Raw genomic sequence first — 14,447 nt, 5'->3', positions numbered from 1 at the left:
AAAAGTTTTTGATCATAGTGGATTTTATGGTGGTGTTCTTGTGGTTATTGTTTGTGGGTTATGCTTTTGTTATGCTCATTATGAATCAGACTGATGACTTGAAATCCTCCTTGTAGTATTCCAGGATCGGAACCTGGTGAATGAGTGCCGGGATCCGAAAATGGGGTTCTACGGAGGCTGTCGGCGCCGGATTCGGCGATCGGGAATTTTGTGAGCCCGGTTTCCGAGTTCGGGGCGTGACATCCATGCTCCTACTTCTGAATTATACAACCTGACTCCTTTACCCTTCTCAATGTGGGGCATCGATATCATCGACAAAATTAGCCCCAAAGCATCTAATGGCCAACGAGTACATCCCAATGGCAGTCGATTACTACACTAAATGAGTGGAAGCAGCATCTTATACCACCATAACAACCTCACATGGGGTACAGTTTCTAAAGAACAACATCATCAGTCATTATAGGATCCCACAAGTCATCATCACAAATAATGGAATACCCTTCGTAAACCGAAAGGTGGAAATTTTTCTCGAACAATTCAAAGACTGGAAGCACTAATCAAGCCCCTATCGACTGCAAATGAATGGAGGAGTTAAAGCTACCAACAAGACACTTATTTGCATCCTCGAAAAGATGGTAAAAACATACCGTGACTCGACAGAGAAGCGTTCATATGCACTTTAGGCGTGTCAAATGTTCGTACGCACTGCGACGAGCACCACTCCATTCCAACTTACCTACAAAATGGAGGTTGTTTTATCAGTCAAGGTAGAGATTCCCTCGCTATGCATATTGTTGGAAAACGAAGTTGATGAGGGAGAATGGCTACATGCTCGTTACAATCAATTACATCTAGTAGATGAAAAGTGCATGCGAGCTCTATGTCAATATCAGACTTACTAAAAAAGGATCGCACGAGCACACAACAAGCGGGTCCGTATAAGAACGTTCGGAGTATGAGACATGGTAATGTAGAAAATCCTACCTCCTCACTTGCCCGATCCAAGAGGCAAATTCAAACCCAATTGGGAAAGCCCACTCATCTTTCGAGAAGTACTCACTGGAGGCGCACTCCGCCTTAACAGTATGGAGGGTGAAGATCTTCCTGAGTCAATCAATGCCGACCATGTGAAAATTCACTATGAGCTTTCGGATGGATGCGAAATACCACCTGAGGTCAAGCCCCATCCCTCTCTACAACATCCCCCAGGAAAAAAAAAAGTGTACAAAAAGAAAAAGAAAAAAAGCAGTCCATAATTCTAAAAAATAAGGGCCTAAAAAAAGAGAAAAAAGAAAGGCAACACAAAATCCCTGGGGGCAAAACCCACCAACCTCCTCCACCCTTGAAAAAAAAATTCTAACCTCGAGCAGCACATCTCAAGTCCACCCACTATCCTAGAAACTCTCGTCAGCCAGCAATGATGGAATTCCTAATTGTACCAAAAGAAAAAAGAGAAAGATGCATGTAAAGCAAAGTGGGCGAAGTGAAAACCCGCAAGGGTACCTTGAGTAAAAATAATGAACGCACAACGAACTTGGTGAAAACTTGAAAGGGCACTAGGGGTAAGAAGGCAAAGCTGGCAAGGGGCAGGCAAAGGGATGTGGTGAAAACCTGAAAAGGTACCATTTATAAAAATGACAGGCAAAACCAAACATAATGAAAACCTGAAATGATGCTATGGGTAAAAATGGTAACAAAAAAATAGGGTGCAAGGACCTCAAGCTGGATTCGTATCTCGAAGGCAAGACGTGAAAATCATGATGTTCAAGAACTTTCAACTCATTTTGGAAAGACTTTCAGCACGTGCTTCCAAGGGTTTTCAACACCCTCAGGAATCAACTCAAATCTTGTAGAGAATAGATGTTGGTACAATCAAGTGTCTAATCCCCATAATCCAAAGCACCAAAAATCCAAACCACTAATTGTATGGACAAGACTAGCAAAAAAACCTTTTCATTTCATTTCATAAAAAGTTATATTTAACTTTTTTTTAAAAAAACAGGGGGGTGCACATGCATGTATATAAATAAACACAAAGAAAAAATACAAATCCATCTCTACAGGTTGCATTATTCAAGTAATGGGCAACGCCCAATTAAACAACAACCTCAGCCAACTACCTAGATGAGTCTCCCTCTACTCCAACTCTTTAACCCTTCGACGACTAAAGCGATCTCTTTCTCTTTACGGGCACAGAAGCACCCTTGATAGTATTTTTTTTTAATTAAAAAAAAAAATGTTACATTGATTAAAAACATGCCTGAAGTTGGACACTGAGCAGGGAGCCTGTCTCAATAAAAGTTAATCTTGATCGCATCAACTGGACCATGAAATGATAGGTTAGATTTATTTTCAAAAAATCCAAAAAAAAATATTTGCAATAAAAATTGACTATGATCGTAACCATTGTAACCTCCAGTGGAAATGAGAGCAAGTCAGACGTATTTGAAAATTAAAAAATAATAATAATAATAATTTAAAAACAAGGCAAAAAAAAAAAAATGCATGACAACACCCACTTGCCAAATCATGTAGATACCTTCAAAAATAAAAAATCTCATAAAAAACTTTCAAAAAATGTTTACAATAAAAATCTCATGGGATCACATCCTATAGGTGGGGACTTATATTTAAAAAAATAAAAACAAAACAAAAAAGCATATGGCACCCCACAACTAGGTAGTTCCTCATACTCCTCGGTGAGTACCAACGCACAAGCAATAATTGATTCAGAAGACTTTCTGAATTTTCGATTTTCCTCAGAATCATATGTGGAAGATGGGGCAGTCGACCTGAACCTTCGGTGTCAACCTAGATGTCCTGGATCGCGTACTGAGCAATGATCGAGATGGCATTATTGCACTTTCAAAGGCTTTAACTCAACCAAAGTATCAAGCTCGAAGCCCCGTATTGAAGAGAAAATAATTTGAAGGCTCTAGTTAGGAACATCTATCAAGATCGATATAGATAACGCGGGAGATCCGCAAAGCCACAAAATACGCAAGCAATTGCTTGTTAGCCATATCTGACTCTAGGTGACTCCGATGAACTATACATGCATCTTATGTAACTACTTCAAATCAGACAGTTACCCTCATAAGGCTGTAAAAAGCACATGGGCTCTAACCATTCCAAATCTAAAACCACTAGCATCTTCAATGCATACGTATTAGTCACGACGTGAAGGGGTTGTGATTTAACAACCTATAAAGCTGCATAAAGCACAGGAACAAATTGCAACGTCTTCCACAACTCTTAAGAGCCATTCAAATTAATACTCAACCAAATGAGCATATCGATCAAGATACTATGACCAGCTTAAGTCTCAATTGCACCATCCCTAGGAGTGGGGGTGTTCACTTACTTTGCCATTCGGTTGCCAACAACCTCTACCAAAGCGGAACGTTTATAAACACCCAACTTTGAGAGAGAATACCATCAATTGTTCACCTCCCAACGGTCACCTGGCACCCTGCATGGTTAGTTCTTGACAAGTGTCCACCTTCATGAAAAATTCTTGATAAGTGTACAGCAGCCACTCATGAGCCAACAGTTTTCTGGCCTATATAACCAGCAGCGCTCACCCCCTTGTTCAATAGAGGCAAAAAACAGCAAAAGAAAACAATATAAAAACTTTGAGAAATTTTTGCCAATTTTCTTGGCTTCCGTTCCCTAGCAATGAGGAGATTCTGCCACCTAAGATGCTCTACAACTATCATACTAACGCCTAGGTTCTACTTCAGTCAGACACCGAAATCTAACTCATTAAAGGTAGCCAGTCGAGTCAAGAGTAGAGTTAGGATTAGGGACATCCAATTATCCCTTTTTTACCTAAGAAAAGGGTGTTTGACTTCCATTTTCTCTTTCTCACGTCTCAATAAAGCTCAGAACATAATCCATTCTGCATATTCCATTACAGCCAACACTTCTTCTTGTTTCATTCCTTTCTTTATTGCAATTGCTTTCTATTGCCTTTATTTTATTCTGTTTGTGTGTCCATTTTCTTTTGACTTTACAAAGTAAAGCTAAGATCTCTTTTATTTTTCTTTTCGTTTGCTCGGCCCTCTCGTGGGATTACGCGAAACATAGTTATGTGGTTAACATATTTGTAAATACCTAATTCCCCTAATAGCCACTAATCCCTTAAAGTAAAGATCGCATTTAGTGCAAGGAAGAGAGGGCGCATAATCCATTCCTCTCTTGTAATCGAGGTCTTTATTCAGCTATAGTCGTATACCAACCACAGAAATCACTTGAGTTAGAAAATCTTATAATTCCCATACCCTAAAGCAATTTTACGGTTTCTAGCCGGCCGTAGATCCCAAGCTTCATTTGGTTAGTAACTCCAAGTCAAATGTACTTTTATATCTAAGTGAACCCTATATTTAAATCAAATCAAAACCAGAACTGATATACGAAAGAAGCAATGAAAGTTGGCACATCATTCTGCCATGTGTACACACATGTGGGAGGGCGTTCAACTATGGTTCATCAATAAAATTAAAGGACTTGATTAGCATGTACTCATATGGAAAGTTATTTTGTTGAAAACTCCAAGAAGTTACACATGATACAAGTTGATCGGGCAGCGCAGTTTCCATAATCCACCGAGGTCGGTTGGACCCTTGACTATGGGCCCACTATGTGATTATGTGACTACATCCATACCGTCCATAGGTATTGAATTCTCATTTTAATCCAGTGGTATTGAATGATCATTTTAGCATATCACCTAAAAAAAATGAGATAAGCATCATCTAAAAAATGAAGTAAATCCATATCTCAAATGCGCCAAGGTAAAAAACAACAATAATGTATATAGATGATATTTTGTGATCTCTTCGTCTTCATCTTCTTAACCTTATCAAGAGGTTGGATTGGATATAGATGATATTTGTGTGATCTCAGGTTGGATGGCCTTCTTGACCTTATCAAGAGGTTGGATGGCAATTGTGTGATCTTGTCTTCGTCTTCTTGACCTTATCAAGAGGATGGATGGCAAATAAACTTTCCCGTGTTGTGATCCACCTAAGATTTAAGATTTAATGAAGGGGCAATATGATTGGACGGTGTAGATTTAAGGCACATCACCAATTGTTGATCCATTGGATGGTGTAGATTTAAGGTACATCACCAATTGTTTGATCCACCTAAAGCTTTCAAAATGATCGGAAGGTGTGGATTGAATTGAAGGCAAGTATCCTTTTGGCAACCAATTCGTGCGATAACTTGCTAACGGTGAAATCTAATCGATCTGAGAGAATTCTAGCCCAACCAATAGTGAAGAAACCATTCGGAGTAAGTTGTGGGAGGGAAATTTTACATGCACCACAAATGATAGTGATTACGGACCATCTGATCCAATGGACCTATCCAATCAAGTATAAAAAAACATTTGTAATTTGTTTTGGGAGAGGTGCGCCTGGCCCGTGCAGTAGTGCAACACATGGGCGACGCTTGAGAGCCCCAGCAGCAAACTACTATGGTGGGCCCTCCCCCACAAGAAATTTATTTAATATCATGTGAGCCGATGGCCCACATATCAAATATTAAATTGATAAGAACAGATACTACACTTGATCTTAGAAAAAAGACCGAGAAAGGTATGCTTTAAACAGTCCATTTCCCTCTGTTTTATTTCTAGCAGATTCTCTTGGCTTATCATCTCATGGTCTATGTGGGACTATACATGAAGGAGATAACATAGTAGATCCAGTACAACATATGGTGGAGTCCATGTGTGCACAGTACACATCAGCATGGTTACTTATCAATCGTAACCTTCCATCTAGTGGGCTCTCTGGTGGATGGGTTGTGATTAAAAATTTGGACGCATTAAATACGTGTGTCCTTCACTTGTGATTAGTTTTTACACACTAACTTATTATGGACAATTGATTAGTTTGGTTTTCTACAGCTAATGCTGGCTGCCACTGATCAAATAGTTAAGATCTTTGTGCTGGTTTGAAGCTTGTTGCAGTTCACAGCCGATATCCAAGACGAGTTCAGTGCAGAAGAGATCAAAAGCTCACTTGAGAGGGCAACTGCAAGCCATTTATGTAAGACTCGTGTCCCAGTCCGTACCGTTCCGTTGCCTTCCACGGTCCTTCCGGTCGAATTCTAGCAATTCTCGACCCGTATCCGATGTTTGCGTGCGATCCTAAGCCGAGTCCCACTTACCGACGTCGGCTCGATCCAAAACTTGTATCATAGCGACTGCGTCGTTACCGCGGTTCTAACGCCGCGACTCGCGCACCGAACCGATACCCAGATTAGGAGATGTGGACCTGCGTTCATTCCGAAGAAACGCCGCGCGTTGCGAATTACGAGGAAATCTCTACCACATGTCCCATCTATCAATCAATCAATCAATCAAGTACACTTCATACCTCAAGTACAAGTCAAGTACATGCAACCCATTTCTCTCTTTTCCATAAGTCAACTCTCTCTCTCCCTACTCATCCCTCTTTTATCAATTTTCAAACCAAACCATACCTCCCATCACCTCTCCTTACATCACCCATCACTCCATCACCTCTTATCTCCCATCATCTCACTCTCTCTCTCTCATTTCTCAAATCTCTCAAGCAATTCAAGCTTCACATGTCCAACCTCCCTCTCTCCTAAACCACAAGTGTGGCCTACCCTCTCATCTTTCATCCACACCATCAATCTCCCATCAACCTCCATCAAAAGGCAAGCTAAGGAGCATTGGAGTCTAAGGGACCAAGAAGAAGGAAGATAAGGTGGGTGATCTACCGTTGTTTTCAATTTTAAGGGCCACTTGTTGTGGGACCCACTTGATGTATGTGTTTTATGAATGGAGGGCCCATAATGGCGGGGTCCCTCCTCTCTATCACCGTATATATCTCTCTCTCTCTCTCTCTCTCTCTTTCCCCTCCCTAGAATGAAGTGGGCCTTACCAAATCATGTTAAATCTACTCCATTCATCAATGGTGAGGCCCACTACAATTTAGGCAAAATCACCATCCGGTGGGAATATATATATATATGTGGTATATTATACTTATATTATGCTAATATATAAATATACATATATATGTATATATATAGTTGGTGGGCCACGTCCATGTGAGACCCACCACAATGCATGTGTTTATCCATACTGTCCAGCGTCACTGGACGCTGGACGGGCGAGGCTAACATGGAGTGTGTATACTGACGTGGGTGTGTACTAAAAAAAAAAAAAGGAAAAGTTGCTTTTAGGGTGGGCCATTCATGTAGGCCCCACCTTGATGTATATACACAATCCAAGCCGTCCATCCTTCTCCTCAGATCACTTTAGGCGTTGAGCCAAATTTTGGGACCAATCCGATCCCTGGGCGGGCCATACCATAAGAAATAGTAGTAATACCGTTAAAAACTACCTTGAATCTTTTATTCACCGAGAACACATTACATATTGGTCTCATTTAGTCGATCAGAGGCCGTAGAATCCAATAGTCGGGTTGGATTTTTCAGATGTGAGCCATACCTATGAAAAACCACAGATTCAAAAAAAAAAAAAAAACAAGCAGCATGCAGCAGCAGCGCTGCTGCTGTCAGAGCGCTGCAAGCGCTGCCTGCGCCCGACGACGGACAGACCGGCTGGGCCTCACGGCTCCAGCTGTGGGCCCCACGTGATGCGTTTCAAACATTAACACTGTGCGTTTGGTGGGCCATCCTCCTGGCTACGGTCCACCTAAAAATCAACCGTATATGAAACTCAGGTGGGCCATACCATCTAAAATCATGTGAGGACATGCCTAAACATATAAAATTACTCGGTGGGGCCTACCTGAAATTTGGATGCGGCTGGAACTTGGCCTGAACCCTCAGCCAGGTGGGACACACTAATGGGTGGGCTAGATTTGTGAACCACATCATGGTGGGCCCTAGTCCACGTGACCTCATGAATAGATTGGATGGCAATAATCATTACCGTGGGCCCATGGTCCACGTGACCCGTGAACAGTTTGGATGGCAAACAAACATCACTGTGGGCCCTACCCCCCTGGTCCACGTGACCTTATGAACAGTTGAATGGCAAATAAATAGAACAGTGGACCCTAGGTCTGAGTGACCTTATGAATAGTTTGGATGTCATAAAAATAGTACAGTGGGCCCTAGGTTTGAGTGGCCTTATGAACAGTTTGGATGTCATATAAATAATACCGTGGGCCCCTAGGTCTGAGTGATCTTATCAATGGGTTGGATGAGAAGTAAACATTATGATAAGCCCCACATGGGATCCACTTATGTATGTATTCTAATCCACACCCTTCGTTAGTGTGGGCTCCACCATGATGCATGTGTTTCATCCAAACCGTCCAACCATTTTGGAGATTATTTAAGGCCCATTGTTGAGGCCCACCTTGATGTATTGGTGGTCCTTGTTGAGGCCCACTTTGATTTGTATAGGGCCCATTGTGATGTATGCAAGGCCCATGTGACTAGGCCCATGTTGATGCATTTGTGGCCCGTCATTGAGGCCCACCTTGATATATATATATATGTGTGTGTGTGTGTGTGTGTGTGTGTGTGTGTGTGTGTGAGACCCATGTATGAGGTCATTTAATGTATTAAAGGCCCATGGGTCAAGGCCCAATAGGACGTACATAATGTCCCTTGTAGTGTGACTCCACCATAGCATAAGTATTGACATTCATAACGGGCTATGCCTTGGGAGCAATGATGGTTTGACGTCCACATTGAATGGATAATATTGGTTAAATGTCCGCATTATAACTCTCCCTAAGGCCCACTGATAGGCCCATACTTGTAGTAAGTAGGCCGTCTAGGCCCATCTCCATTATACACAGAGCTCATCTCTTTATACATGTTTAGTATAGATCCATGATTCATGATCATTCACATCATATGTATGCCTGATGTGAGGAGTGACCGATCATAGCATATGCCTTCGGGTAGACTATTTATGGGCTCCCTGATAGGCGGATTTGCCCCATATAAGTGCATGGTACATGCAGGATTGTTGCATGACTGATAGCGTGACTCATGCACTTGCATTTGTGTGATTGTAGTTACTGTATGCCCTAGCGACATCAGGGTCATAGCCTCCACAGACACATCGTGGATGGCAGGATTGGATACCGAAAATATTTGGTTCTAGCATACGGGCGCCATAAATGTCCCTAGGTGAAAATTCCTAAACCCGATGGTACTAGAGGATGACTCCAATGTCTAGACCGAGTGGATACACGAGCGCGCGAGGGCCGTATACCAGTAGGCCGCTCTCTCACTGTGTCGTGGTCGGTTGGAAAGAGGTGTGACCTTACCCGCCTAAGTGAGGGGGCAATTTCTAGGTTGAGTTTGACCAGCTTGAGAAATCGATCCGCTATCGACGAGCTGGGCCTGATATTGGCAAGCGGATAGTGAGATCTCTTCCACCCTCCCAGTTGTGCGTCCGGATAGGGGCGACAAGCTAGCGTAGAGTGTACTTGACCCCGGTGATTATCCAGACTGAGAACCGCACTAATTTGATGCTCTAGTGAGGAGCTGCATTGATATGTGAATGAGGATTGACATGCTTGACTTGCATTCTGTATCACATGGCCTTGATGTGGCCGATCGCATTCATGTTTTGCACCGCATAGCCTTGGTATGGCTGATTGCATACATGTGTTCATCAGCACGATCCCGCATTTCTCTGACCTTGCATCCTGAGCACGCTCATATTGCACACACACTTACACCACCCTCTAAGCTTCCTATAAGCTTATGCACGATTGATGCGTGCAGGTGACGCCAGGTCGCAGCCGTAGCATAGCAGCAGCAGGAGTGTGCAGTCGAGCCTTTGGAGTTTTGTTATTCGCACTATCTTATATTTCCCTTCAGACGCATTGTACTTAAAGTTTTTGATCATAGTGGATTTTGTGATGGTGTTCTTATGGTTATTGTTCGTGGGTTATGCTTTTGGTTATGCTTATTATAATTAAACTGATGATTTGAAATCCTCCTTGTAGCATCCCAGGATCGAAACCTGGTGTATAGGTACCGGGAGCCGAGAATGGGGTACTACGGAGGCTGTCGGTGCCAGATTCGGCGATCGAAAATTTTGTGAGCCCGGTTTTCGAGTTTGGGGCGTGACAATTTATTTATTCAAGGAGTGCATACGTGGGGGTGAAATCCGACAATGTCCTGCACAAGTGCACTCTCAATGTTTCATTAGCACCGCGAAGGGAATTCTAAATGTTTGGAGCATTATGTTGAGACCTATTACGTCGAGTCGAGTCAAGTCAAGTCGAGTCGAGTCGAGTTAGGTTAAGCTTGGCTTGACTCATCCTTGTTCTCTTCAAGTTCGAGCTCGAGCTTACTATTGGAGCTTGGCTTGCTTGTGAAACCTTTCGAGTCAAGCCTGCTCCCAACCCGACCCGACCCGACCCGACCCAACCCAACCCAATGTCCAACCCGCACCTGACTCAACCTACCAACCTGACCCAACCCACACCTGACTCAACCCAGTCACCTGACCCAATTGACCCAACCCGCACCCAACTCAACCTCCAAATCAAATATTCAATTAATAATATATATATATATATAAAATATTAGATAAAGCTATAAAAGTACCTTGTTATTGGTGCTGAGAGGAGAGAGAGAGAGAGAGAGAGAGAGAGAGATAGAGAGTTTCTGGAGCTCGAGCGCAAAAGAGAGTGAAAGAGAGGTGCTCAGGCGTGGCAGGTTGAGTAAGGTAGGGAAATGGTAAGAAAGGGACGGACGGGTGAAGTAGGGTTTAAGTTTCAACTTTATATATATATATATTCGAGTCGAACCGAGTTCGAGCTTCGAGCCGAGCGGAGTTCGATCCGAGCCGAGTCAAGCTCCACCATGTTCAAACTCGGCTTGTTTTCAAAACGAGCTATGTTATAGCTTGGCTCGCCTCCAGTTGTCATTCAAGCATATCTAGAGTGAGCTTTTCAAGCTAGCTTTATACGTGTACCGAACTAGTGAAAAGTAAATATTTTCTTGAATAAAATGATAATTTTTTCCTTTTTACTGCAGGTCCATGCCCTACATAGGCATGTGGACGTTCAACACAAGTAGAAAAGCACCATGTGCATGTCTAGCATGAAATAATAATTTTGCTATTATACTGTGGATCATGTGGCACTTTTTCATTAGTGTTGAACTGGGTGCATCAAACACAATGTGATGTAATTTTCATCCTAATAGAATATGAACTTTGACGAGAATTGCATCTAGGGGTGCTAGACACACCTAGTCCAATGTTATGTGTGCATGTAGAGTCGTGAGACCTACAATGAAAAGTATAAATTTTCTTTATGAAATGACAATTTTACCCATTCATATGAATAGACCTAGATCGAATGGTAACAGTGGTATCACAGATTTCATCGAATATTATATGCATATGACTTACCAGCTTTGTATTAGATTGATCCGATCACCTGCAGATAACCCCGGCAAAATGGGCATTGGGTGCAAAGAATACTGTGTAGTACCAACTATTGTTGGTCATTCGTGTTCACCTCGGTCAACCATATAATTCTAAGATAGGCAACCCAAGGTGGGTCATCCACCTACTTAAGTGATTAGTAGGGCTCGATCCACCACACCTATAATTCAGATTGTCAAATATGTAAACATATTCACAAAAGATCTTAATACCACACAAGGTACGTCAATAGAACATATGTACAAACCAGTATAATCCAATATGTATCAATACAAACCAATGTGCATCAACAACACTTATCAAATGGTATAAAAGTGTTCTAACATTAGGAATTTTATATTAATCAAGCATTTCATTAAATATGTTGGCTACCAACTACAAATAACATTAGGGTTGCAATAATAAAGCAATTCAAGGGCAAATAGCATATGAAATCTTATAAACAACCAAAAATCAATATCTAACACTATCAAGGGTTGATAAAGGGAAATATAGAAGAATGATCCACACCTTAATAGGGTTTCACGCGACCTTATAGCGCTTAGGGTTAGAGTTTTGGGAGAATCACTAAATCTTAAACCAATTCAAGGGATCACCATTAATAACTATAAATCTACGACTAATATTACGAAATCGAAATGTTAGAAGAGATTCTTACCTTTAATGGCAAATGGAGGTCGGTGAGGGTTAGGTAGTAACTAGGGTTTGTGTTTGTAGCAATTGTGCCACCCAAGACTAAGAAGTCACCCAACCTAAGCTCTCAGCGCCCCCCCCCCCCCTCTCTTCCTTTTTCTTTCTCTCTTTAAATTCGTATGGGGTGAAGGGACTCCTAAGAGAATGATATTTATAGGCCCATATGAGGTTTAAATGTCCCTAAATTATAAGAAATTGGTATTATAACCCTGTGGAAGGTTATATCTATCCCTTGGGGGTCCACTATGGAGTTACGGATCGATCTATGCAATGAAATAGTTGTCTTTATGAGTGATCTATGAAAGGCTTCGATCGCCCCATAATTCGGACGCCACGATCGATGGATACGGACAAAAATCCGTTTGATGATTAATGTTCATCGATTAGGGTCGCGAATATAAGGATAATTGTAAGATATTAATTTAGGGTAGTGTCCTTAATAGGGTCATGATCTAACATTCTGAAAGCCACAACTTCAATAAGGTTTGAACGGGGATAATTAGCTTAAGTTCCTGTCCATGTTTATTTTTAAGAACACACATCACATGTACTCACTTATGAGTCCAAGTTGGATGATTCGGCGCACGTTCTCAGTTGTCTATTCCACAATGGATGTCAAGTCTGCCAAGACGAACGTCTTTTTATACTTTTTGAGTCTAGTGGCCCACTAATGAGTAGTATAGGGCTTGTTTGGCTAATACGGGCATTTTTAAAATAAATTGGATAGTGAGATTTCTTTGGCACGAAAAGTAGGGTTTGGATTAACTGAGTTCATAGTGTGGGATTTTCGCAATTAGTAAGAATAATGATTCGGTACTAATCACCCAAAATCATTAATTTTTAGGTTAAAAGGGTAATCTGATCAATTTTGTTTATATGGATAAGATAATCAAGATCCGATCCATAGTTATCTTAGTTTTCGGTAGATCTTCAATAAGCTATGATTACTTTAATTTATCAACGGTGGGTCACCTAAATCTTAGCCCTCGACTAATAGATCATAGGGTTAGACCCAAGATTTCGGTGATCAAGCGTATTCATTAGCTTCTTACGGTTAATTAATCGAATATGTAGGGTTCTTTACCGTTAACATCCGTGTATATGCTAGAATCGAGTATTAACGATCACTAGATGCTAAAATAAAATAATTCTAACAAAAAAAGTTTGAAGATTTTTTATTTGAAGTTGGAAAAAATCCAGGACGTTACAAGAAGGATCGTGAAGTTTAAAGTGAATACATATATAAAATGATGAATTAAAGCTCAAAAGAATATCCATGAAGAATTGAAGGATTGGCATGTTAAAGTTAAATATTTAAAGCAATGAAAACCCAAGGAAAGAAAATGTCAAAGAAAGAAGTATGAAGATTGAAGTACATTGAAGAAATTTAAAAATAGCAAAAATTGATTGATCGACCAAAGTCTTCAATCAATCGAAAGTACAGGGTTTGATCAATCGATAATGCAACGGATTTTTGGAATTGCATGTTGGATGTTTTTTAACAAGTTTGATTAATCAAGAATTGAAGTTCGATCGACCAAAGATTCTTTATCGCTCTCGATCGATCGACAACATTGATCGGCAATGGCGGTAGCTACAAATGTTTGCAGTTAAAAAAAAAAGAAGAAGAAGAACAAATGTTTGCAGCTTTTCAAAGTCAGTGCGCAAGTTTGGAGCTCCTATTTATATAAGGAGTTGTTTTAAACGTTCTTAGGGATATTCTAAGGTTTAGAGAGAGAGAGAGAGAGAGAGAGAGAGAGAGAGAGAGATAAAGCTAGGGTAGAGTTCTTCAAAGTCGTTTTTCTTCCTCAAATCCTTTGATTCTAGTTTTTTTTTATCTTCTTTTGTTTTTTTTATAAGATATTAGTCATGCTAGGCTCATCTCTTAGATACAACTAAGGGATGAACCTCTTGATGAATTCTTATAGTTAATTCATTTTAATTCAAATTTATTGATTTTTAATGTTGAATTGTGATTGTGTTAATTGAATTCCTAGTTTGGTGAAGGAATTGATTAATCTATTGTTAACTTCAGGTAGTATAGATATTTTTGATTCCCTAGAATCAACTGCCTAGCTTTTCATAAGAGATCGACCTATCTCGATTCATCTATCTTACTTGGGTATTGCATGTTGAGTTAATCGATCCATCTTCCGATTATAACGAATCCTTATTCGATTCCAGTTGAGTTATCTAATTAAATCAGATGAATTACTAAAGAATTTTCTAAGTAGGGATTCCTGAATCCTTAGTGCTTTTTAATTATTGTTTACACCTATTTATTAACTAGATTAAAAACCCAGACCTCTTG

General features: G+C 40.7%; 1 non-coding gene across 1 annotated transcript; it reads right to left on the bottom strand.

Annotated features, from left to right (window-relative positions):
* Nucleotides 1–5,414: 5,414 nt before the first annotated feature.
* LOC131252257 (U2 spliceosomal RNA) lies at nt 5,415–5,610 on the bottom strand. The gene has a single exon (XR_009174291.1). It is a non-coding gene; the product is annotated as a U2 spliceosomal RNA (small nuclear RNA).
* Nucleotides 5,611–14,447: the final 8,837 nt, after the last annotated feature.

Source organism: Magnolia sinica, chromosome 7, assembly GCF_029962835.1.
Source record: "Magnolia sinica isolate HGM2019 chromosome 7, MsV1, whole genome shotgun sequence".
Lineage (NCBI taxonomy): Eukaryota > Viridiplantae > Streptophyta > Magnoliopsida > Magnoliales > Magnoliaceae > Magnolia > Magnolia sinica.
Note: the sequence above shows the minus strand (reverse complement) of the source record. Positions and strands in the feature narration are given on the sequence as shown.